The sequence below is a fragment of the Leptodactylus fuscus genome, chromosome 2 (genome assembly GCF_031893055.1).
Source record: "Leptodactylus fuscus isolate aLepFus1 chromosome 2, aLepFus1.hap2, whole genome shotgun sequence".
NCBI lineage: Eukaryota > Metazoa > Chordata > Amphibia > Anura > Leptodactylidae > Leptodactylus > Leptodactylus fuscus.
The window spans coordinates 103,293,132-103,318,210 of NC_134266.1; the positions used below are offsets into that span (position 1 = coordinate 103,293,132).

Genomic DNA, 25,079 nt, shown 5'->3' on the forward strand with positions numbered 1-25,079 from the left:
TGGCCCTCCCCTGTACCGGAATAAAAGACGAGATGTTATTTTTATACTGGGGGTCAAGGATTGCAAATATCCAGTATTGGTTGCTCTCCATTATTTTGACTCTGCACTTGAAAAGCACCCCAACATGAAGTCAGCCATGTGTGCCAGAGTGTTACTTGGCATGACTTTGCTGCCACTACCGGAAAGGTCACTCTCCATTTCCTCTTCTTCCTCCTCCTCCCTTTCGCCCCATCCGCGCTGCAAGAATGGGACACATTGAACTTCCCTGGTAGCCTCCTGTGTCACAATCATATCATCTGCCATGTCTTCATCCTCCTCCTCCGTCATTAAACGCTGTGAAGTGGACAGGTGTGTAGAACTACTCTCCTGCTGTGACGGTTCTGCTGCTATCCCTGACTCCTCAGTGTGATCTGTGTTATCCCTGATGGCAACGAGGGATTCTTGTATCACACACAAGAGCGGGATTGTTACGCTCACTAGTGCGTCTGCTAGCTCTGTGGAATCGCAAAATGGAGGCACAGGGAGAGGGACAGTTAAAGGACCAGAGAACAGCTCCTGGGAGCAGGGAAAGTTGGGATTACTCTGCTGGGAAGATTGGGCATTTTGGGAGGAAGGCTGACCAGAATGTTGTATAGGAGGAGGAGTTGAGGTAGAGGCTGACTGACTGGTGGATATCGTGGTGGAAGCATTATCTGCCAGCCATTATAACATATGTTCCTGGTGCTCGGGCCTACTTAGGTTTGTGCCCTGCACCCTACTTAATGTGGCCTAAAAGCCGGGGACTGTGGAGAAGCGCAATGCTTGCTACCCCTGAGGATTAGGTATGGAATACGCTGTGGCTTCACTGCAACCTTGCTCCCCAGCAGCATTCCCACGTCCCCTCGCCCATGGCCTCGTCCACCTCGTCCACATCCCTTACCGGTAGCCTTGTGCATTTTTAGATGGTTTTGATAGTTTGGTGGTTACACACCGTGACAACCTGGATGAAGCGTTTATAGCCTGAGAATTAGAATGTATATCCCACTGATTTTTTGTGGGTACACACCGTGACAATCTGGATGAAGCGTATATAGGCTGGAGGGGAATCAAACTGTAAGTGCATTTTCAACGCACTTTTTGGGGTGTCCTGAAAAATAGCAGCAATCCACACCAGTTACAAGTTCATATAGCTGAAAAAAATCTTGAATTTTGGGGTGTCCTGAAAAATAGTAGCAATCCACTACATTTACAAGTTCATATAGCTGAAAAAAAAAACTTGAATGTTGGGGTGTCCTGATAAATAGCAGCAATCCACTGCATTTACAAGTTCATATAGCTGAAAAAAAACCTTGAATTTTGAGGTGTCTTGAAAAATAGCAGCAATCCACTGCATTTACAAGCTCATATAGCTGAAAAAAATCTTGCATTTTGAGGTGTCCTGAAAAATAGCAGCAATCCACAGCAGTTACAAGTTCATATAGCTGAAAAAAACCTTGAATTTTGGGGGTGTCCTGTAAAATAGCAGCAATCCACAGCAGTTACAAGTTTATATAGCTTAAAAAAAACCTTGAATTTTGGGGTGTCCTGAAAAATAGCAGCAATCCACAGCAGTTACTTCTTGCTATATACGTGCAAACCAGCTTTTCAGGCTGTGTAACCCCAAAACAAGGATACAGAGTAATTAGGTCAGGCTAGGTCCGCTCAATCCAGATATCCAGGGTGTGTACCCCGAAAACCTAGGTGGGAGAGATAGAAATTCAATCAGGCTATGTCCGCTCAATCCAAATATCCAGGGTGTGTAACCCCAAAACCTAGGTGGGAGAGAAAGAAATTCAGTTAGGCTATGACGGCTCAATCCAGATGTCCAGGGTGTGTACCCTCAAAACCTGGTGGGCGAGACAGAAATTCAGTCAGGCTATGTCCGCTCAATCCAGATATCCAGGGTGTGTACCCTCAAAACCTAGGTGGGAGAGACAGAAATTCAGTCAGGCTATGTCCACTCAATCCAGATATCCAAGGTGTGTACCCCCAAAACCTAGGTGGGAGAGACAGAATTTCAGTCAGGCTATGTACGCTCAATACAGTTGTTCACAGTGTGTAACCCCAAAACCTAGGTGGGAGAGACAGAATTTCAGTCAGGCTATGTACGCTCAATACAGTTGTTCACAGTGTATAACCCCAAAACCTAGGTGGCAGAGACAGAATTTCAGTCAGGCTATGTCCACTCTTCAGTTTTTCACTGTGTGTAACCCCTAAACTTAGGTGCAGGACCCAGAAATTCACTCAGGCTATATCAGCTCAATCCAATTTTTTGTTCAATCCAGTATTGTTTGCTCTTCATGATGTGAACTGTGCCTTTGTCTCTTGAAAAGCAACCCAACATGAAGTCAGCCATGTGTGCCAGTGTGTTACTTGGCATGACTTTGCTTCCCCAAACTGTAAGGGTCACTCTCCATTTCCTCCATTTTACACTCCCCTTCACACCATCTGTGCTGAAGCAATGGGATGCACTGAACTACACCCTCAAGCCTCGTGTGGGACAGTGACATGAAATGCCACTTCATCCCCCTCGTCTTCCTCCAACCAACGGTGCGAAGATGACAGGAGTGTGCTCTGAATCTTTTCAGCCTAGCAGAGGCTACTTCTCACTTAGGAAAATGGCCGCACTTTGACCAGAATATCAGGCACAATAGTGTAGGTTTCAAAGAACCTTTGCACCAACAAGTTGAAAACGTGGGCCATGTGTGGACCGTGTTTGAGTCTGACAAGCTCCAGATCTGCTTCCAGGTTTCGGCCATTATCACATACACAAAAATGCCTGGCCCCAGGTGTAGCAGGGAAAAACACATTGCCATCTCAGCCAGGATGGCATCCCTGACCTCGGAGGCAGTGTGCTGTCTGTCCCCCAAGCTGATGAGCTTCAGCACGTCCTGCTGACATCTCCCCATGCCAGTGTTACAGCATTTGCCGCTAGTAGCTGGGGTGGAGGTTGCAGCGTAGTAGGGTTTCAGTCTACTCCTGCCATGAATTTTGGCCTGGGAGAGGAGATAGGCCACCCCAGTTTGCACCCGGGGACCAGACTCCACCACATTCACCCTGCCTGTCATTAAAGATAAGCAGCCTCCCTGACCACAGGCGCTTGTCCATGTGTCGGTGGTCAAGTGGTCCTTGCAGCAAAGCGCAGAGCTCTGGGCCCGACTGATGTTATGGGACACATGCAGGTGCAAGGCAGGGACAGCACACCAAGAGAAGTAGTAACGGCTAGGCCCAGCATAGGGAGGTGCCCCAGCTGCCATCTGCTGACAGAAGGCCTGGGTATCCAGAAGCATAAACACCAACATCTCCAGGGCCAGCCGTTTATCGATGAGGCCGTTAAAGGCTTGGGCATGTGGGTGGCTTGCGCTGTACTTCTGCCTGCAATGAAAGGTGAACTCCCCAATGTGTCAGAGACAGATGTGTAGGTGTCCAGGCTGGTGTAAACAGTGGAAGAGGCAGTGTCGGCAACGCTGGGCAACGATTGTCCTGAGTTTGCTCTCTCCCACTGAGCCCAGGGCTTGCCTTCCAATTGACAGCGCACGCAAAAAGTGGTAAGGTTGCTCTTTTCAGAGCCCCTACTCAGTTTAGACTTGCAAAGTGTGCAAACCACACTAAATTCGTCATGTAACTGGTGACACTAGGCACCTCAGTGTCTCCTGAAAAGCAACCTAACATGAAGTCAGCCATGTGTGCCAGTGTGTTACTTGGCATGACTTATAATGAGCTTCTAACCAGCACAGTTGGGGGAATCAGGGTGGATTGAGCCTCTAACCTGAAGAGTTTGGGGGCATTATTGTGAATTGAAGCTAATCGGAGCAGAATTGTGCAACGCAGATGGTGGAGGAGTATGAGGAGGAGGAAGAATTTTAGAGGGTGATCACACACATCAAACTTCATGTCAGGGTGCTTGAAACTGCTGGAAATGAAAATGATGGGTCTATGCATCAGCGTCAGCCGGTCAGCACTGACAGCTGGCTGTGCTTATCCGTGATGATGCCACCGGCTGCACTGAAGACATTTTCCGAGAGCATGCTGGCGTCAAGGCAGGAAAGCACCTCCAATGCGTAGAGTGCAAGTTCCAGCCAGAAATTTAACTTGGAGACCCACTAAATGTAGGGCGCAGAGGGATCGGAGAGGACAGGGCTGGGGTCAGCCAGGTACTCCCGCAACATGTACCTATACTTGTCCCTCCTGGTGACACTAGGCCCCTCAGTGACGATAATTTGTCCAGGGGGTGCCATTAACGTGTCCCAGACCTAGGAGTAAGTGTTGCAACAGGGTAGAGTTTTTTTGTATGAGTGGCCTTGCTGCCTCTGGACATGCCTTTGCCTGTAGCCACCGTTTTTGCTGCTTAGCTTGCCTCCACATCTGCACTGCTGTCGCCCCTAGACATCACCCCAGTCTATGCCTCTGCTTCTAGCCACCATTTTTGTTGCTTAGCTTGCCATCACATCTACACTGCTTTCACCCCTAGACATCACCCTAGTCTATGGCACTGCTTCTAGCCACCTTTTTTGTTGCTTAGCTTGCCTCCACATCTACACTGCTTTCCCCGCTAGACATCACCCCTGTCCATGTTGCGTCGGTGGCCTCGTCGTCCACCAACCCGTCTTCCAATTGGTCACTGTCCCCTTACTGCAAACCACAGCTTGGGCCTGGTCTGCGTTGTGCCCTGCACCCTGCTTAACGCAGCTGCCATATCGGGAATTGTGATAAACGCATGCTAGTGTTTCGTGTCCAGTGGAAAGGATGGGATAGGTTTTCACATAAGTCTGCCACCCATGGAAACTCATGGTGCAGAAACGGAGTGAGCTGACTTTGATGAACCCTTGGGTTTTGGAGATAGAACTCCATCAAAGGTCTCTGCAGCTCACACACCCTGCTCAACATATGGTATCTAGGGTTTCAGGGTGTGTGGACGTCGCACAACAGCCGGTGTTCGGGCAGATGGAGGCGTTACTGGAGTGTTTTGAAGCTAGCAGCCAATGTTCCCTCTAAGCCCTGGAAGCTGCTGAGCGGAAAAGCTAGTGAGCAGGGCAAGGCTCCGTTAATAATGGGCGACCTGATGGCCAAACAGTATCACCAGTAGTAAACAAGAAAACGCTAATCTAGTGTATAGATAGTATAATGATCCTTCCTTAGTCACCCCTCCCCCACACACAGATTGGTGCTGAGGAAAGTGACAGGCTGACCCGGCACTCAGGGCTCAGGAGGACAGACAGCAATATGGCGGGTGCCATATTAAACAACCGTTGGTTGCTGCCTGTCCTCCTGAGTGCATACCTCCCAACTTTTGAAAAGACGAAAGAGGGACAAAATGTGCGGCAAATTTAGCTCTGCCTACTTTTATGTTGACTCCGCCCATTCTCATTAATTTTTCACGTGCTCCTACAGTCACCCATAAATTATATGTCCCCCTCTATCTCTCCCCCAGTTTCATATACACCCTTCATCTGCCCCCAGTTTCATGTTCCCCCTCCATCTCTGCCCCCAGTTTCATGTCCCCTCCATCTCTGCCCCCAGATTCATATCCCCCCATCTCTGCCCCCCAAATTCATGCCCCCCCATCTCTGCCCCCAGATTCATGTCCCTCCATCTCTGCCCCCAGATTCATGTCCCCCCATCTCTGCCCCCAGATTCATGTCCCCTCCATTTCTGCCCCAGATTCATGTCCCCCATCTCTGCCTCCAGATTCATGTCCCCTCCATCTCTGCCCCCAGATTAATGTCCCTCCATCTCTGCCCCCAGATTCATGTCCCTCCATCTCTGCCCCCAGATTCATGTCCTCTCCATCTCTGCCCCCAGATTCATGTCCCTCCATCTCTGCCCCCAGATTCATGTCCTCTCCATCTCTGCCCCCAGATTCATGTCCCTCCATCTCTGCCCCCAGTGTCATGCTGTCCCCTCCTTCATCTGTTCTTCTTCTTCTCCCCAGTTTCACGTTCCACCTCAGTGTACACATTAAACTTACCTTCTCCTCGCTCCCCGCCGCTCTCTCCGCGCCTTTCTCTCTCGCACACAGTTGTAGGCGCAATGTGACGTCATCACATCGCGTCTACACAACGACTAGCGTCAAAGCAACGAGCTGAGCTGTGACAGCTCCTTGCTTTAGTCACATTTGTATTCAACTAAGATCTGCGTCCATCGGGCGCAGATCTGAGTTGACTGCGTGGGCATTAATTCTGGCTGAGTGGGGCAGCTGCAATAGGTGAGCAGCCGCCCACGCGTGCACGCTATTGGGAACAGTGCTAGCAGCGGCTCCTGTGCACTTGCGAAAGTGGACGCACAAGTGCCGCACTTTCACCAGTAGCTCGTGTACATTTGGGTATGTTTTCAAAAAATGTTGCACCATCAACTTAGACGTGGGCCAGGCATGGAACGTTTTGGAGGCTTTCAAGCTCCAGAACCGCTGCCAGGTTCCTGCTGTTATCACACATGACAAAAAAGCCTGGCCCCAGGTGCAGCAGGGAAAAACACATTGCCATCTCAGCCAGGATGGCATCCCTGACATCGGAGGTAGTGTGCTGCCTGTCCCCCAAGCTGATGAGCTTCAGCGCGGCCTGCTGACGTCTCCCCATGCCAGCAGCAGTAGTCGATTCAACGGTGGAGGAGGAGAAGGAGGGTGGTGTTTCAGCACTCCTGCCAGGAATATTGGGCGGGGAGACAAGGCAGGCCGCCACAGTTTGCGACCCGGTCCCAGCCTCAACTACATTCAGCCAGTGTGCCGTGATTGAGATGTAGCATTCCTGGCCGCATGCACTTGTCCACGCGTCGGTGGTCAAGTGGAACTTTGTGCAACTTGGCACAGAACTTAGGGCCCACATGATGTTACGGGACACGTGTTGGTGCAAGGCTCAACTAACCCCAAGGGCCAAAAGCACTGCTGATGCATGCCTAAACTCACCCAAAGGGCCAAAAACTAAATCTCTGCTGGTTAAAGGCTCAACTCACCCAAAGGGCCTAACATTCTGCTGGTACAATGCTCAATTAAAGGTGCAACATTTAAATGACTTCTTTCCAAACCGAGGGTGATTCCTTTTGGTAAGATGTGATGGCTGTTTCCAGCCCTGATTATCCTGGTTGATCGTGTTCAGTAATGAGGCCAGCTCAGCAATTTGCAAATCTGTCTTCCATGATGTAATTAGAAAGTCAGCTGATATATTCTTCCCATGGTCCCTTGCGAAGTGGAGTGCTAAAGGCTTAATAAGTCTCCACACACCTATATGGTGGTCTCTCCCCAAGGAGTGACAATATCCCCTTAACCCTGTCTAAGCCTCTCACCTCTACCAGGTTATAGTCCTTTCTCAATCGAGCTGACAAGATGCAAGTACATCAAAACTGCCGTCCTCGATTGAGAGACTATACCTGGTAATAATCCCAGTGTCATTGCAAAACAAAGGCCTCTTGAAAGGTCGAGCATGATGCTAAAGGGAGCAAACCTTTATTGGGTTATTTCACTGAAATTCTGTCTTCCTAACTACATCAGGGAAGACAGGCTTGCACATTCCAGTGAGCGCCCTCCATTGGTTTGCAACACTGAGGCAGCAGCTGACTTCCTAATTACATCATGGAAGACAGATTTGCATATTCTTCCCATGGTCTACAACATATACACAAAGTCGTGAATAAAGTTTACATTTCACCCAATTCCCTGTCTTGTTCATACCTGAGCTTTCTAGAGTAAAATATGTCCCTAGTGATATCCGTTACACGCTAAAATAATAGTAATAAAGATTATCACTAGAGATGAACGTATAAGTTGCTAAAATTTTTATAGGGGGGATGGAAAATAATATTTTTATGTAAAGTCCTATTTAATTTGCATGCACAAAATGGGATGGCACATTTCTGCTATTTTGGCGATTCTTTAACACTTGCACCTGTAAATATATACATGTGTGGTATGTATGAACTCCTCATATCTTGCAGTTTTTTGGAAAGTACATTTTGTTTGCAGAAAGGGATTACTTGAGTCGCACATAAGTGGCAAATTAGAATTTTTGCACAATTTTTGCTTGCAATCTGTTTGCTGCAAAGTTGCATGAAGGTGGTTGTATATATGAAACATTAAGTTGTGTTTTTATATACGGTATGCTGTGTAATATGAAAAAAGTTAGATTTTGGCATCACAGTCACAGTTTGCTAGGTGCAGTATAGATTTTTATCATATTAGTGAATAACAGCTAAATCCTGCTTGTCTTCTGTATTAGTGTTTTTGGGAGTCCAGGCTCTTGTTGTAGTTGATGTTTTTGGTACATATAGTATATATACATAGTGTATACACCTTAAGCTTAGTAAGTCCTTAGTAAGTCTTAGTAAGTCTCAGGCCTTACTATAACTCCTAGGCAGCATGCCCGCTGCCTCGGGGTCATATTTGACGCAGACCTTTCCTTCACCCCTCATATTGAATCACTCGCACGTTCATGTCACCTCCACCTCAAAAACATCTCCAGAATACGCCCTTTCCTTACCAGAGATACACTAAAGACACTTACTGTCTCTCTGATTCATTCTCGCCTTGACTACTGTAACTCCTTACTAATCGGTCTTCCCCTCACTAAACTCTCCCCTCTACAATCTATTCTGAATGCAGCGGCCAGGCTCATCTATCAGGCTAGACGCTACAGCGATGCCTCTGGTCTGTGCCAGTCACTACACTGGCTGCCTATTCATTATAGAATAAAATATAAAGTTATTACTCTCATCCACAAGGCTCTCCATAATGCCGCACCTCCCTACATTTCTTCCCTCATCTCTGTCTACCGCCCAACCCGTGTTCTCCACTCACTCAATGATCTAACACTTACATCCTCTATTATCAGAACCTCCCACGCTCGTACACAAGACTTCTCCCGAGCTGCACCACTTCTCTGGAATGCTCTACCCCGGACAATAAGATTAACTCCCAACTTCTACAGTTTCAAACGCAAACTAAAGACGCATCTTTTCAGACTAGCCTATCACAATTCCTAATGCACAAAATTGTCTGAACACTGTATAAGCAATGCCGCCCCTGCTACCTCTTGTGTCACCCCCTCTACCTCATAGATTGTAAGCTCTTTTGAGCAGGGCCCTCAGTCCCATTGTGTGAAATGACGTTCTTTGTTATTTATGTCTGTCTGTATCTGAACCCTATAAATTGTACAGTGCTGCGGAATATGTTGGCGCTGTATAAATAAAATGTATTATTATTATTATTATTATTATATTATTAAGCTATTATTTTAAATGTATTTTGTATATGAATCTGAGATGGAACATGAGTTTTAGGTGCAAATATGTGTTTTAGTGCATTTTTTCAAAAAAATTTATAGTGTTTGTCACAAAGTTGCATGAAGGTAGATGTGGCTATTGATGACCCATTAAGAGATTTGTAAACTTCAGGTTGTCTACTTTCAAAAAGTATAATAAATATATAGGGTTTAGTGATTCATTTACTTTTTATGGTGTGTAATCCCTACATTTTATAGGATGATACTTTTGTAACATTTCCAGCTTCAAAGCAGATTTTTATTCCTTCTGGTTGTGCTGATTTTCTGAAGACTCGTGCATGCGGGTATAGGTCATAGTGATATGAATTAACTCTGCACATGTTGAACCATTATTTTTAGCAGGTTTGGTGCATATAGTTTTTTGTTTGGTTTCCGTTTTTAGCAACTAATGTACATTTATTTGCATTTTTTTTTTATAAAACATTCACTTTAAATCAAAATGGCATGAAGGTGCCTGTTCGTATACAGTACCAAATAGCATTCTGACAATGCTGCAGGTGTCTACTTTAAGAAAATATATAGGTATTGGGGGGTTGTATGCTTTTTTAATGTTGCAATTTAGGTTTGATTTGTCTGTCTCAAAACTATGAAAACTGCTCTGGGTACTGGAGGTGCAAAATTTCCAGAAACCCTTGGCAGTGAAAGGGTTAATGCCTTATGTGGGTATAAACTGATATTTGGACACAGTCAGGCACAAAAAAAAGTAGCACTATTTGGTATTTGGAACACAGATTCAGACTTTTGCAGAGCTCCTGAAATGCCAGGAATGTGGAATCCTTTTTCACTTGACCCCATTTTGGAAACTACACCCTCCTTAAGGAATTTATCCAGGGGTACAGTGAGCATTTTTAACCCCCAAGTGTTGCTATAATTTATTATCCATAAATTAATTTGCGGCTGATTGTAAAAGGTCAAAATGACAATTTTTCTAGGAATACATCATTTCAGTTTGTAATATGCTGTGCCTGGCTTGTATCAGAGACAAATGCTCCAAAACTTGTTGTGCTCAGGATACCCGCTTACAAGTTTTTGGAGTGATTGTCTCTGGTGGAGTTGGACTTGGTAACTGTCCGAGGCCCACATCCACCCAGAGAGCGACATACACCCAGCGAACTCCAAGGAAGTAACCCAGAAGAACCCAGTCAGGCAAGCCGAGTCATCAACTGAAGGTCACAAGGTAGCAGAGAGAAGAGGCAGAAGCAAAGTCAGGAGAGCTGGGACATACACAGGAGGTCAGCGGAGTAGTTAAATCAGGATCCAAAAAGGTAGGTCAGGAGAAAGCCAAAAGGTCATACACGGGAGGTCAGGAAGGTGCCAAATCGGGATCACAGAGAGAAGGTCTGTAAAGCAAGCCGGGTCATACACAGGTAGAAGGTACAGGAATAGCAGGAACAGGAGACAGGCATGGAGGTATCGTTAGAGAGCTGATGCTGCGGAAACACGAATAACCAGTGGTGGGTCAGCAGCAGAATGAGGCCTAAATAGCCTCAGGCCCATCGTCAGTGGTGAACATAGCCCTTCTGCTGCCTGAGGCGGACAACAGAAAGCCCCCCCCCCCCCCCCCCCGCCGGACTGAATATCAGAGGAGGGCTGTGCTAGTAGTCACATTACAGTGACTACAGTGCGTAACATTTTGTTGTGACTTACCATCTCTTTCCTTTGGACCGCCATGGCCACTTCTTTCAGCTATGATTTGTCTCTGTAAAGTTTGCAACACAGACATCTTTGACTCCTCACTTCTCTAGGCACCTGACCCATATTGTTCTCACATACATGAAGCACCTTAAATAGTGCCCCTTTTTAATAATACCCTCCCTTGTATTAATAATGCCTCTAATAGTCATTATATAAATAACTCCCCTTGATTTAATGATATACCGTATTTATATAAGGGGCTATTAGGGTCATTATTAATACAAGGGGGTATTTATATAAAGGCTATTAGGCGCATTATTAATACAGGGGATATTTAAAATACCCCCCCCCCCTTGCATTAATAATGCCCCTAATAGTCCTTATATAAATATCCCCTCTTATATTAATAATGCCCTTAATAGCCCTCATATCAATCCCCCTTGTATTAATGAAGCCCCTAATAGCCCCTATATAAATACCCCCCCCTGTATTAATGATATGCAGTATTTATATAAGGACTATGTAAGGGAATTGCAATAGGAGCAATTCCCCAGTAGCTGCTGGAATCCCCAGTAGCTGCTGGAAACCCTGGAGGAAGGGGCACAAGAGAGAGTGAGCCCTGGTCTGAACCCCCCCCCCCCCCCCACTGTCCCTTCCTGCTTGCCGGTCCTATCCTAGGTAATAGGCGACAATTGGACGACAAAACCCTTCCTAAATACTTGACACACAAAACGCGGACAAGACAAACAACAACAATGCAGTGTCAAAATCAATATCCAAAAGAGTAGTCAATAGGGAAAGTCAGAGGTCAAGAATCAGAATACAAGAATAAACAGCAAGAGAAAAGCCAGCATACACAAGGCAATAGCAAGCACCAATATGAATGTGAGCCAAGAATAAATATGGAGGAAGAACCTGCCCTGGACCTGATAGGAAGGCAGGTTGTCAATCACACGGGAAGACTAGAATTAACCACTACATGAACAGAGGCAAACAAGGCCAGAAGATGGGTGTGGTGGAAATTTAATTACAGAACTAGAGCCGTGTTCACACAGTGCAACCAAAAACTCTAAGCAAGGAATTAAACTGCACATGCCTCCTGCATTGCAGCATGTGAGCAGAGGGTGGCACAGTGACCCGAACAGGCAGAGACATTACAGACTATTAGGGGCATTATTAACACAAGGGGGTATTTAAAATACCCTCCACCTTGTATTCATAATGCCCTTAATAGCCCTTATATAAATAACACCTGTTAATATATAATGTTCCTCCTCCTAACAACCCCTTAAAATACCCACAATCCGGCTAAAAAAAAAAAAAAAAAGTTATACTCACCTACCTGGGAGCCCTTGATGCAGCCGGCGTCTCCTCTTCATTACCTGGGATCACATCGCACAGGACGTCTGCGTTTCAGCGTAGGAGGCACGTGATGTCATCGCATTGCGCCTACTACACAGAGAAGCAGATGTGTTGTCTCTCTGTCTTCTCAGTGTTTACAGTAATATAATTAGTTTTAGCTAGATCGGTATCTTGTAGACGCCGATCTAGTTAACAGCACAGCCTTGGGCATTACTATCAGGAGGGGTGGCATATAATAATGGCCTGGAGCATGCCGCCCCTCCTGATAGCCGCTGCTTCATTAGAAGGTGCGGCGCTGCCCGCCGCTGATTCTCTGACCCAGGAAGCACTAGCTCTGGTTCCAGAGGAAAACCGGAACCTCCACAAACTCCAACTAAGGCCTACCCTGCGCCAGAACCAGCAGCCATCTGGGGGCTGGACATGGAGCGGGCCGGGAGCCTCCGCGCAGCACAGTGAAAGCCACGGCCCATCGTAACACCAGAATTAAAACAATTCAATGAGGTTAGTAAATACTCAGAATATATCAGCAGAGCAGGCAAAAGCCTTAAATAAGGGATCAAGTCTAAGGTTGAGCGATCGGGATTGGAAAAGATTGGATTCCGATCGGCCATTGAGTAAATTTCACGATCGCGATCAGAATTCCGAAACCGATCTTTTCAGGTAGGATCAAGGTCGGAGGTTACATGATGCCTGAAACTTAGACACCAGGTTAGCTATGGGTAGTAATGTGGTTGGTTGTCGGCAGCATCATCACACCCCTCTATATAAGGGCTGTGATGATGCTAATGCCAACATTTTGCTGACATTATAGCTAGGGAGAGGAGCTCAGTAGTAGCTAGGGTCAGGGTAGGCAGGAAGCTTAGCTGTGCTAGTGAAGGTGTTATTAGCAATATTAAACTAAGAAGCTTCTTCTGTCAAGAAGCAAGCTCTGTCCTCAGACTAAATACTTGTGATAAAAACGTATATCTACGTTTATTTTTCTGAAAACCAGTGGCTGTCTACATCCATTAGGCAGCTCTGTCCTCAGACTATACACCTTTGAGAAAAAGTCATACGTTTTGTTTTGAAATATCATCGGCTGTCCCCATCCAATAGGCAGCTCTGTCCTCAGATTATATATACCTTTGAGAACAAGGCATGCGTTTATTTCTGAAAACCAGCGGCTGTCCACATCCATTAAAAAACAAATCCACATTAAAAAACATGCCCCCCAAAAATAAAAAAGTATAAGGACCCAACAGAGGTGCTCTGGCCAGTGCTCAACCACCTGCCATGAAAGGGAAAAAACAGGCGTCAGCATTGCTGGTGTGTAGCGAATCCGGTATTCTATATGCTGATAAGCCAGTCCACAGAGAGCTTATTACTTCATATATTGAAGCATCTTCTTCTGGAAGTAATTCCTCCTCATATTCCACTGAACAAAGCTTTAGGTCATCTGCTGTGCAAAATGTTCAATGGGGATCGAGTTCACCCCCTTCTAAATTAACCTGTCCAACAAATTTGGCAGAAGCTGAGGGATCTGCTGCATTATTTGATCATTCAATTGTCCAAGTTCACAGACATACTGCTTTCATCTGACAATGATGAAACACAAATTCCAGATGCAGCTGCATTCACCAGTATCCAGGCCAGTCCATGCGATAGTGTGGAAGATTGTTCAGAAAAGCCAGTTGATGATGACTATGTTGACAAACCTTGGTCTCCACGTGAAGAGGATCAGGGTACTACTTCTGATAATGAGGTTCAAATTCATTTGCCAGTGCCACCAAAACGTCATCCAATTAATGCACAAATCCCAGTTATAACACGCACACCAGTAAACGCTACTCCTGCCGGTATTGTGTGACCCAAAGCGCCTAAAAGTGCTTATCCAAAAAAGAAAGGCTCCAAACTGTTTGGTTATATTTCACCAAAGATGAAAATGACCCAACGAGGGTCATATTTAGAGATGAGCGAACAGCATTCGATCGAGTACATGTTCGATTGGATATCAGGCTGTTCGAGATCTTCGATTCCAGTCGAATACCACATGGCAAACAACGGAGGCATCGAAAAAAAATCGGAAAAAGTAATTGGCTGCCGAAATCAGGTGACCTCCAATTTATACGAATAGTGGATTTAATATCCGGTTCATATCTGACTGTGAACTATGTGACTGTGAGACAGGGATAGTTCTAAAGGTAGGGTTAGCTAGGGATTACCTTTATTTAGGTGGGAATGTCACTCACCCAGCTCTTTGGGGCTCTATCTGGTCGGGATACCTGTCAGCTTGCAATATGCGTGAGCTGACTTTTTCCTATAGGAATGCATTGACCAACTTTGATTGGCCGAATGCCATACAGAGTACAGCATTCGGCCAATCAACGCTGGCTCTGCCGGAGGCTCGTCTGTGAGGAGGAGGAGTCTAAATCGGACCAGAATGGAGACTGCTGTGGACCGATATTAGACTCTACCTCCTCTGGCAGAACCAGCGTTGATTGGCCGAATGCTGTACTCTGTATGGCATTCGGCCAATCAACGCTGGTCAATGCATTCCTATCCCGAGATGTAGCAATGCTGACCGTGCGCTCAGCTCGACTACACCAGAGATGCAGCCATGCTGAGTGTGCAGCTGGGTTCAGCGCATCTCTGATGCAGCAGAGCTGAGTGTGCAGAAGGGTTTACATCTCCGGTGTAGCAGTGCTGGCCGTGCGCTCAGCTCGGCTGCATCTCCGGTGTAGGTGAGCTGAGCGCACAGCCAGCACTGCTACATCTCGGCATAGGAATGCATTGACCAGCACTGGCTGAATGTCATACAGAGTACAGCATTCAGCCAATCAATGCTGGTTCTGCCGGAGGCGGAGTCTAAGAGCGATCCACAGCAGTCTCCATTCTGGTCCGATATTAGACTCCGCCTCCTCACAGACGAGCCTCCGGCAGAACCAGTGTCGATTGGCCGAATGCTGTACTCTGTATGGCATTCGACCAATCAACGCTGGTCAATGCATTCCTATGGGAAAAAGTCAGCTCCCACATATCGCAAGCTGGCATGGATCCCGATGTAATACAGTGACTCGGGCATGTTAGATGCCCCCAGGCATGCTTCCCCTGCTGTCCCAGTTGCATTACAGGGTGTTGGCATCATTTCCTGGGGTGTCATAGTGGACTTGGTGACTCTCCTTAGTCAAAGAGTGTGATCCCCTGAAACTAGCATTTTTTCCCATAGACTATAATGGGGTTCGATATTCGTTCGAATAGTCGAATATTGAGGGGCTATTCGAAACGAATATCGAATATTTTACTGTTAGCTCATCTCTAATCCTGTAATCTCAATATTGGCTCAACCCATATCAAGTCTATTCTCGATCACCATAACAAAATTATGAACAAAAGACATTACAGAGCAGATATATGTGTGACTTCTAGTTCACTTAGTCAATGCTGAAACACAGGAATTTGTCTCTCTTTTTTTTCCAGTCTGCACTATGTCTCCTTTTGATTCAACAACGTACACATACATGTTCACCAATTTGGGACAGGTGTACCATGTTAATTTTTCTGATTCTCCCTATATATCTTTCTACAACGAGGAACAGCCTTGACTTATTGGGTCTTGGTTCACAACAAAAGAACACAAATGCATCTGTCTACATCTAAGGTCCAGCTTGCTGGTCACCCATACAGTGAGGGTATTTAGACTAAAGATGGCGCTAAAGCACCAGGGCTATGCCCTTCCTCCTGCATACTATAAAGAGACACTGATTCCAAATCCTTTATACATTCTCAATTGACTTAAATTAACCCATGTTCACTTAGGAGACCACGGCAGGGTCATTCATGATACTACAGGATAAAGACCAGCTCTTGGAGTATGTGGGTGTGGATGGGGAGCTCCACATGTGGCACAGAATTCTCTTCAATCAGGGTTTTCTCTTCAATTAGGAGGTTTTACTACTTTCCGTTGCTTTTTTGAATCACTTTCCTTCTCCTTATAATCGTTTTTCTCTTTTTTTGTACTTTTCACATAATCAAAGCTCTCATAATAGTACTTATCACCTACTTCTGTCTCTCTACGCCCTACTTTCTGCACTTCTTCTGACACTTTCTGCCACATACATGCTCCATCTGTCAACCCGTGATCTCTTAACCTCTTTGTTGTCTCACTACACTGTGTGCAGAATTACCATATTTTTCGGACTATAAGACGCACCTAGGTTTTAGAGGAGGAAAATAGGGAAAAAAAATTTTGAAGCAAAAAATGGTAAAATATTTAATATATGGGAGTTGTAGTTTTGCAACAGCTGCAAGGCCACATTGACAGGTGACCCTGCAGCTGTACGGGGACGCATAGAGTGTTTTTTTTTTGCGGGGCCAGAAGTACTTTTTAGTTATACCATTTGTAGTGTTGTAGTGAGGATGCAGGTCTTCTGGAATAAGTTCACTATGAGATGGTTACTATTGTAGATCAGAACACTTTATTCCATGCTCCATCATGGCTCCCTGTCTAACAACTCCTCCCCCTAAGCTCAGCTCCTCCTCCATTACTACCTCACTGTTGCTAGGCAGACAAAGCAGAATAAGTAACCAGAACAGAACATACAGAACATACTTATAACAACATCACACCATTTTGGGGAATATCTAATGCTTAGATCACCTTGTATTGAAAAAAAACCCGGTGGTTTATGACATATGATTTTCTACTTTTATATATATATTCTAGGGACAGGAGGTGATTTAGAACTTTTATTTATGTCATATTTTTATTATATATTTTTAAAGCTTTTTTTTTTTTTTTTTACTATTTTATTCCCCCCCGGGGGCTTGAACCTGCAGTCACTTGATTGCAAGTCCCATAGACGGCAATACAACTGTATTGCCGTCTATGGGACATTCTGTCTATTAGTATTACGGCTGGTCATAGACCCAGCCGCAATACTAATATATAGCAGTGACAGGCCTGGGAGCCTCATTAGGCTCCCGGCTGTCACCCGAACAGGTCGGCTCTTGCGATATCGCCGAGCAGGAGCCGGCCTGCAACTTCACAGGTACGGGGCCGGTGGGGACCGGCCCCGGGGGAGAAGGGGCCACCGATACTGACCCAGCATCCGCTGTACTAGAGAGGCGGGTGCCGGCGAGGGATAGACACCATCACAGGTGCCGGGGCCTGAGACATCGCTGCGCTCCTCTGCCCTGGCTGAAGCCAGCGGCGGGGGGACGGAGGAGCGGAATAGCATCGCCGCTGCCGCTGCTGGCTTCATGCAGGGCAGAGGAGCGCAGCGATGTCTCAGGCCCCGGCGTCTATCACTTGCCGGCTTCCGCCTCTCTATTACAGCGGGTGCCAGGCGCCACATTCAGACTATAAGACGCACCCTTCTTTTCCCAAAAAATTTTGGGGAAAAAAAGTGCGTCCAAAAAATACGGTATTAGGCAAATTATTATTTTGATCACATCATCCTTTTTAAACATGTTGTCCTACTCCAAGCTGTTTAATCTTGAAAGCCAACTACAAATTATGTAAATCAAGTGATTAGCATCACTGTAATGAGGAGGGGTGTGGTCTGATGACATCAACACCCTATATAAGGTGTGCTTAATTATTAGGCAACTTCCTTTCCTTTGGCAAAATGGGTCAGAAGAGAGATTTGACGGACTCTGTGAGATGTCTTGCAGCAGTCTTGAAATTGAGATACTTTTAAAGCGTGATCACCGAACAAATAAGCGTTTCATGGCAAATAGCCAACATGTTCGCAAGAAGCGTGTTGATAAAAAAAGGTGCAAAATAACTACCCATGAATTGAGGAAAATCAAGCGTGAAGCTGCCGAGATGCCATTTGCCAACAGTTTTTCCATATTTCATGATACTGGAGTATCAAAAAAAGCACAAGGTGTATGATATTCAGGAACATGGACAAGGTAAGGAAGGCTGAAAAACGACCACCTTTGAACAAGAAACATAAGATGAAACTTCAAGACTGGGCCAAGAAATATCTTAAGACTGATTTTTCTAAGGTTTTATGGACTGATGAAATGAGAGTGACTCTTGATGTGCCAGATGGATGGGCTCGAGGCTGGATCAGTAAAGGGCGGAGAGCTCCACTCTGACTCAGATGCCAGAAGGGTGGCATCCAGGTACTGGTATGGGCTGGTATCATCAAAGATGAACTTGTGGGACCTTTTCGGGTTAAGGATGGAGTGAAGCTCAACTCCCAGACCTACTGCCAGTTTCTGGAAGACACCTTCTTCAAGCAGTGGTAGAGGAAGAAGTATTGTTCAAGAAAAACATGATTTTCATGCAGGACAATGCTCCATCACATGCATCCAAATACTCCACAGCGTGGCTAGGCAGTAAAGGTCTAAAAGAAGAAAAAAAAAAGATATGACTCCTTTGTTCACCTGATCTGAACCCCTTAGAGAACCTGTACTCACTCATAAAATGTGAGATCTACAGGGAGGGAAACACCCCACTCCCACTTCCAAAAATATTAAGCTTTGATATTTATGAGTCTTTTGGGATGATTGAGAACATAGTTGTTGAACAATAATAAAAAGAATCCTGTAAAATACAACTTGCCTAATAATTCTACACATAGTGTATCTTATTCCACTTTATTGGCACCTCTTCATTGCATCAGCATCCTCCTTTTCATAAATTTCTTTGCAAACCAGATTATAATCTTTATAATCAACTAGATACATAAACACAGCAACAATATTTTAATATTCCCTGTAAATTTCCCATAAAACATTTATCTAAACCCTTTGTGCCTTGAATTCTTGCACCAGGAACTTTATTTTACAGGGTGGGCCATTTATATGGATACACCTAAATAAAAAGGGAATGGTTGGTAATATGAACTTCCTGTTTGTAGCACATTAGCATATGAGAGGGGGAAAACTTTTCAAGATGACCATGGCGGCCATTTTGAACTTGACGATTTTGGATCCAACTTTAGTTTTTTCAACAGGAAGAGGAACATTCACATAATGTAGTACATGACATAATTTTATGTGTTTGAATATTTTCCTCTTATACACATTGTCATTATACTTTACTTTTCCTGGAGCTATTTCCATTCATTTTTCCCATTTAACCATAGGTTAACCCTTTTATCCAAACATTTTTCTTTGGGCACAAACAGGTATCCTATATAGGCTGTGGACCGTTGTAGTCCAAAGCCAAGTTTCACTTTGTAATAATTGACTCTTCTGCGATTTCTGTGATTTTCTGTGTGTTCTAAATGTGCCCGTGAAGCAGCTTGGCAGTCAGCAATGTTTTGGTTATTCTCTTCAAAATGTCTGCAGAGCACTACAAACAGAATACAGGAATTTAATTCAATATAGCAGTTAATATTGATATCAAAAATACATATTAATATTTTCGTGCAATTTTCAGACATTTTTGATGACAAACCACCTTTTCTAATTCAGTTTGCCTTGAGGGCAAACTGCCAGACTTTAAAATTGTCTTCAATGGATTCAAACCTAAAGTTGAACCCCTTTGGAACATCACAATATAAAACTATATAAATCTTTTTTTAGGGGACGTTTCTGAAAAGCGGATTTAATCTTACAAAAGGCATACAAGTTGGCATACAAGTTGAATACTGACATTGATATAAACTGAATTGACTATTACAATTTCAGGTTGAAATATATAATGCATGTTCCTCGAAACATCATACCAGTGGTGTACAGAGAGGTCTTCTATAGCTGAAGTTATCACCTGTTATTACAGCAGACTGTTCTACTTTAAAAAAAATTTTAAAAAGCGGCTTTATAATGAATTACTTCTCTTTGCATTATATCAGATTCTTTGAATTTTTTGTGAATCCCTTTCCGACATCTGCCGTAATAGTACGGCGCTGCCTGGAAGGACTTCCCGCAAACCACCATAGTACTACGGCGGCTGCATGGTGCGCAAACAGAAACTGTGTGCGCACCATGCCCTGGGGGTGTCAGCCGTAACATACGGCTGACGTTACCCTGTAACACCCGCGGTCGGAACCGGGTCCGATCGCAGGTGTTAACCCCTGAAATGCCGGCGGTCAAACAGACCGCTGGCATCTCCGGGGATCGGGACATAATGGTGCCGATTGGCACCCCCCGCGACGGTTTCGGGGGGTGCCGGTGTTGGTAGTGGGCAGCCCGGGGTCTAATCAGTGACCCCCGGTCTGCCCCATGCCGTCCCCACCACGTACCTGGTTGATCCTGCCAAAATGGAAGCTGTCATCCCGTGCGTGTGCACGGGGTTGAAAGCTTCCTGTACTCTACTATACACGTGTAACACGTGTATTGCAGCTACATCTAGTGAAGCAGTGATCAGCAGATCACTGCTTCAATCCCCCATGGAGATAGAAAAGAAAAGTAAAAATAAAAAAAGTTTAAATAAGTTTAAAATAAATTAGAAATAAATAAAGCCCCAAAAATCCCTTTTTCCCATATAAAATGTTTTATTATGTAAAATAAAGAAAAATAGAAAAAACCTTACGTATTTGGTATCACCACACCCCTAATAACCTGAACAATAAAATTAAAACATTATTTAACCCGAACGGCGAACATCATAAAAAAAAAACATAGAAAACCGCACAAAATAATGATTATTCACCACTTTTCCCTTACAAAATGTTCAATAAAAAGTAATCAAATGGTCAGATGAAAACCAAAATGGTACCAATAAAAAGCAGAGGTCATCCCACAAAAAATAAGCCCTCAACCTGCTCTGTCTACCGAAAAATAAAAATGTTAAGCCTTTCAGAAGATGGCGATGTAAAAATAATTGTTTTTTTTTCCCCTGAATTGAATTTTATTCTGCACAAATAGCAACGCATTAAAAAATAATATAAATGAGGTATCGCTGTAACAGTACCGACCCGCAGAACAAAGGTAACATGTTATTTATGCTGTACGCTGGACGGGAAAAAAGTGCTAAAAGCAATGCTAGAATTGATGTTTCCTTTTACATCCCACCCAGAAAGACTTAATATAATGTAGTCAATAAGTTACAGGTACCCCAAAATGGTGGCATTGAAAAGTACACCCAATACTGCAATCTAGCTTGTACAATGTGAAGACAAAAACCCCAAAAGTCGCCAAATCATAAAGACATAAGTAGCTGCGACTAGAAGGAAATGTATTTTCTGTGCGAGCGTTTTCAGGGGACACCCCATATTTAGAGCTTATAAGAGAGAATACACCTGCGCTGATCCGCCAGAATGTCCCTCTTCCCCGTCCGTGTCATAGGAGCTAGTGGGAAAATAGAATGGGATTTGGTGTACCCAATTTACTCCGCACAGCTTACATATTCACTTCTGGGTTACTAATGCTTACTACACCACTTGATAAATTCTTTGAGGGGTGCGGTTTTCAAAATGGGGTCACTTTCTAGAGGTTTCCACTGTTTTGACACCTCAAGGGCTTTGTAAATGCGACATGGTTCCTGAAACTGATCACAGCCAGATCTGCCCTCTAAAAGATCCTTGGCATACCTTCCCTTCTGCGTCTCGCTGTGCGTCCATATATTAGTTTACACCCACAAGTGGGGTACTATGGTAGTCGGGAGAACTTGCATAACAAATTGTGGGATGAATTTTCTCCTTTAACCCCTGGTGAATGTGCAAATTCTAGGGCTAAATGAAAATATTAGTAAAATAAAATCAAATTTGAAAATTTCACCTCCATTTTTTTTAAATTCCTGTTAAGCACTTATACGGTTGAAATCCTACTTAATATTATAAATGTGAAAGTTTGTGTGTTTGGATGTTTGGATGTTTGTTCCTCATGTTTGTTCCTCAATCACGCTAAAGCGGCTGGATGGATTTGCCTCAAATTTTCCACAAACATAGTTTTTCCTTGGGATTGAAACCTACGCTACTTTTCGTGCCGCTAAACAACATGGCTGCTTAGCAGGACAGTCCCAAAAGTAGGACTCCTAGCCCCAGCTGTACAATCACACACACTTCCTTGCATTTCCAGCCCCAAACTACCTGCACACTCCATATTGTCGCCTCTACGGTAGCCCTAACCCCACTCCGTCACATTTACATGCATTTCCTGACCTTACACAGTCACGTTAAGCAGAGTAACAAAGGTGATGCTCTGGCACCGCCATCTTTTCTCAACAGCCGCGCGCCACCGCTTGGCCACTCACACTAACTGCACTTCACTGATGACACCACACGCACAGTTCCCGCATACACGTCAGACCGCACAGCGCACACACAGCCTGGCCCGCACCGCCACAACTCCAATTCCACAGTCATCCCCGACCCTGCAACTTACCTTCACTGCCTGCGCACTCAGTGGTAAGTTTGCAGCACACACATAAGCTGCCCTGCTCTTTCTCCTCTGTCTACCGCCCCAGTCTTTCAACACAGCCGCCCGGCCAGCTGACACGTGACATTACCTCTGGCCTATAACACCACTTCCCCCCCTAAAAATTTTTTAAAAATCGTCAAAACCTCTTCTACGCCGGGTATACGGTGGCCCAAGGCGTACAGGACCACCATTGCAACCTTCCTGCGGCGGCACGGCCCTCCGCCACATCCACCGCCACTCTCAAACTCACGGCGGCCATTTTCCTGCCGTCTGGTCACCATAGCAACCGGGTCTCCACACGCGGAGGCCCGATGCTCATGGCAGCCATTAACAAGTCAGCCCCCCCCCCACCCACACATCCATTCAGTCATCCATTCAATCATCCATCCATACCTTCAAACTTGCAGCCCGGCTCCTGTCCACCTGACTAAAAAAAAAAAAAAACTTGATCCAAAAATAAAAACAAATTGTGTATATGACTACATATGCAATATAAAATACCACATTTGCTAGCACAGCAAGATTTCTCAAATAATCTCACAGTTTCACACGTCTGTCTCCACCCAATTCTCCAAATACCGCAGACGAAGTCGCGGGTAAAAGCTACGGTGGGGCAAGGGGTAGAGGAACACATTCGCAACCTTCCTGCCACTGTGGGCTTCCTGCAGCGGCAGGAGTGGAGCGATGCTGCGGCCCGGTCCTCCACGACATCGTCCGGGAATGTAAAAATTACAGCCAACAGCTTTGTTATGGAGCGGTCACCATAGCAACCAGCTCTCCGCTACACGCAGAGGCCCGATGCCAATGGCTGCAATCCCACTTGGATTGCCGTCTATGGGCACTTGCAATCAAATGATTGCAGGTTCCCACCAACTATAAAAACACCCCCCGGGACACATATACATATTAGTTACCATAGAAGTATATTAACTTAAAATACCTTGCTCCCGAATACAGTATGTGCATTTCAACTTTACCATATACCAGCTGAAATTTAAAAAAAACTCTCTCTCAAAACAACAACAAATTGTCTGTATTACTACATACACAATTTAACATATCACATTTACTATCCCAGACAGATTTTTAAAGTACTCTCACAGTTTCACACGTCTGTGTCCGCCCAATTCTCAAATCACCGCAGACGAAGTCACGGGTAAAAGCTAGTACTTAATATATGTTGTTTTGGCAGATTTAAGGGGTGCAGTTTTTAAAATGGGGTGATTTATGTTTTTTTTTTTTTTTAATATAAGGGTCTTTCAAAATCCCTTCATAACTGGATTAGTCCCTTAAAAAATGGGTTTTGGAAATTTCTTGAAAATTTTGAATATTGTTGTTTCACTTGTAAATCTTATAATGTCCGTAAAAAATAAAAGGGTGACTAAAGTTTGATGCCGACATAAAGCAGAGATCTGGGACATGAGATGTATGATATAATTTTGGCGTTCTGACTATCTACTGTATATGCAATGCACATCATTTCAAATTTATAAAATGCATATTTTTCAAAATTTCCACCAAATTTCCTATTTTTTCATAATTAAACACAAAACATATCAACCAAAATTTACCACCAACATGAAGTACAATGTGTTATGAAAAAACGATCTCAAAATCACTTTGGTAAGTTAAAGCATTCCAAAGTTATTGCCACATAAAGTGACACATGTCAGTTTTGAAAAATCGATCTTGGTCAGGAAGTCAAAAAGTGCCATCGGCGGGAAGGGGTTAAAGTACGTATATCTGGTAGAACTGCATATTTGAGACCAAATGTTTCTCAAAGACTACTATCAAGTAATCCACTATCACATCCTGACCTGTTCATCATCCTGCTGCATCCTTTACCCTTTTCTTCTTTTTCCTCCACTATCTCTTGGGCTGTTTTCCAAAAATGTTGACTCTGGTCATTTCCCATTTTGTCTAACTTTGCGTGTTCCTTGCTCCTTTCCCTCTAATTCTACACAGCTATGAATATACACTTTATCCCATTCAAATGAAATTTACTTATTGTTATGGTTTTGTCTATATATATGAAAAATAATAATTTTTAACCAAGACGGAACCGCTAGACTGCAGAACCCTGCAGTGAGGTCCATAGGCCCAGGTGGGCACCCGTCTGCCTGAATGCGCACTACCAGTTAACTGCACTGGCAGTGGTGTTTGTGCAGTTCTGGTGTGAACTGACAGAAACAAACTCTCACCAGTTAACTTCACTGGGAAAGTAGACCTGCGTATACCTGTGGGATGAAGCCAATTGAGGCCTAGCAATAGAGATCTGCGAACCTTCAGCAGAGAGCTAGACTCAAGCACCTCCTTCACAGGAAAGGCTGCCAGGGGTTAAACGTCACCCCTTTCTGCAACACAAAGGACTCCACAACGGCTTGGAGCCACAATACAAATGGACAGTACAATAGGCCCTACAGATTCACCCAGGCAGAGCCAAGGAATACTAACTAGATCCCTAGAACTGACAACCTGCCATTAACAGAAACCTAG

The 25,079-nt window shown here is 44.7% G+C and overlaps 1 protein-coding gene across 1 annotated transcript in view; it reads left to right on the forward strand.

Annotated features, from left to right (window-relative positions):
- The window catches only part of CACNA1S (calcium voltage-gated channel subunit alpha1 S), a 676,496-nt gene that overhangs the window by 202,413 nt on the left and 449,004 nt on the right, over positions 1-25,079 (forward strand). The gene's annotated exons all lie outside the window — the stretch shown is intronic.